This window comes from Aegilops tauschii, chromosome 6, assembly GCF_002575655.3.
Source record: "Aegilops tauschii subsp. strangulata cultivar AL8/78 chromosome 6, Aet v6.0, whole genome shotgun sequence".
Lineage (NCBI taxonomy): Eukaryota > Viridiplantae > Streptophyta > Magnoliopsida > Poales > Poaceae > Aegilops > Aegilops tauschii.
The window spans coordinates 402,735,185-402,737,892 of NC_053040.3; positions in this window are offsets into that span (position 1 = coordinate 402,735,185).

Genomic DNA, 2,708 nt, shown 5'->3' on the forward strand with positions numbered 1-2,708 from the left:
GGTGCCCCGAAGATGGATATCAAAGGAGCATAATGATATTGGCCATATCATGTCACTATTTGATTGCATGTGATGTTTATCATGTTTTTGCATCTTATTTGCTTAGAACGACGGTAGTAAGTAAGATGATCCCTCATAATAATTTCAAGAAAGTGTTCACCCTAACTGTGCACCATTGCGAAGGTTCGTTGTTTCGAAGCACCACGTGATGATCGGGTGTGATAGATTCTAACGTTCGAATACAACGGGTGTTGACGATCCTAGCATGTACAGACATGGCCTCGGAACACACGCAATACACTTAGGTTGACTTGACGAGCCTAGCATGTACAGACATGGCCTCGGAACACGGAGGACCGAAAGGTCGAGCATGAGTCGTATAGAAGATACGATCAACATGGAGATGTTCACCGATCTTGACTAGTCCGTCTCACGTGATGATCGGACACGGCCTAGTTAAACTCGGATCATGTTGCACTTAGATGACTAGAGGGATGTCTATCTGAGTGGGAGTTCATTAAATAATTTGATTAGATGAACTTAATTATCATGAACTTAGTCTAAAATCTTTACACTATGTCTTGTAGATCAAATGGCCAACGTTGTCCTCAATTTCAACGCGTTCCTAGAGAAAACCAAGCTGAAAGATGATGGCAGCAACTATACGGGCTGGGTCCGGAACCTGAGGATCATCCTCATAGTAGCCAAGAAAGATTATGTCTTAGAAGCACCGCTAGGTGACGCACCAATCCCAGAGAACCAAGACGTTATGAACGCTTGGCAGCAGCGTGCTGATGATTACTCCCTCGTTCAGTGCGGCATGCTTTACAGCCTAGAACCGGGTCTTCAAAAGCGTTTTGAGAAACATGGAGCGTATGAGATGTTCGAGGAGCTGAAATTGGTTTTCCAAGCTCATGCCCGGGTCGAGAGATATGATGTCTCCGACAAGTTCTTCAGCTTAAAATGGAGGAGAATAGTTCTGTTAGTGAGCACATACTCAGAATGTCTGGGTTGCACAACCGCTTGTCTCAGCTGGGAGTTAATCTCCCGGATGACGCGGTCATTGACAGAATCCTCCAGTCGCTTCCACCAAGCTACAAGAGCTTTGTGATGAACTTCAATATGCAAAGGATGGAAAAGACCATTCCTGAGGTATATTCAATGCTGAAATCAGCTGAGGTAGAGATCAGAAAAGAACATCAAGTGTTGATGGTGAATAAAACCACTAAGTTCAAGAAGGGCAAGGGTAAGAAGAACTTCAAGAAGGACGGCAAGGGAGTTGCCGCGCCCGGTAAACCAGTTACTGGGAAGAAGTCAAAGAATGGACCCAAGCCCGAGACTGAGTGCTTTTATTGCAAGGGAAGTGGTCACTGGAAGCGGAACTGCCCCAAATACTTAGCGGACAAGAAGAAGGCCGGCAACACCAAAGGTATATGTGATATACATGTAATTGATGTGTACCTTACCAGTACTCGTAGTAGCTCCTGGGTATTTGATACCGGTGCGGTTGCTCATATTTGTAACTCAAAACAGGAACTACGGAATAAACGGAGACTGGCGAAGGACGAGGTGACGATGCGCGTCGGGAATGGTTCCAAGGTCGATGTGATCGCCGTCGGCACGCTACCTCTGCATCTACCCACGGGATTAGTTTTAAACCTCAATAATTGTTATTTAGTGCCAGCTTTGAGCATGAACATTGTATCTGGATCTCGTTTAATTCGAGATGGCTACTCATTTAAATCCGAGAATAATGGTTGTTCTATTTATTTGAGAGATATGTTTTATGGTCATGCCCCGCTGGTCAATGGTTTATTTTTGATGAATCTCGAACGTGATGTTACACATGTTCATAGTGTGAATACCAAAAGATGTAAAGTTGATAACGATAGTCCCACATACTTGTGGTACTGCCGCCTTGGTCACATTGGTGTCAAGCGCATGAAGAAGCTCCATGCAGATGGACTTTTGGAGTCACTTGATTACGAATCATTTGACACGTGCGAACCATGCCTCATTGGTAAGATGACCAAGACTCCGTTCTCCGGAACAATGGAGCGAGCAACCAAGTTATTGGAAATCATACATACCGATGTGTGCGGTCCAATGAGTGTTGAGGCTCGCGGAGGATATCGTTATGTTCTCACTCTCACTGATGATTTAAGTAGATATGGGTATGTCTACCTAATGAAACACAAGTCTGAAACCTTTGAAAAGTTCAAGGAATTTCAGAGTGAAGTTGAGAATCAACGTGACAGAAAAATAAAATTCTTACGATCAGATCGTGGTGGAGAATATTTAAGTCACGAATTTGGTACACACTTAAGGAAATGTGGAATAGTTTCACAACTCACGCCGCCTGGAACACCTCAGAGAAACGGTGTGTCCGAACGTCGTAATCGCACTCTATTGGATATGGTGCGATCTATGATGTCTCTTACCGATTTACCGCTCACATTTTGGGGCTATGCTTTAGAGACTGCCGCATTCACTTTAAATAGGGCTCCGTCAAAATCCGTTGAGACGACACCGTATGAATTATGGTTTGGGAAGAAACCTAAGCTGTCGTTTCTAAAAGTTTGGGGATGCGATGCTTATGTCACGAAACTTCAACCTGAAAAGCTCGAACCCAAATCGGAAAAATGCGTCTTCATAGGATACCCTAAGGAAACCATTGGGTATACCTTCTACCTCAGATCCGAAGGCAA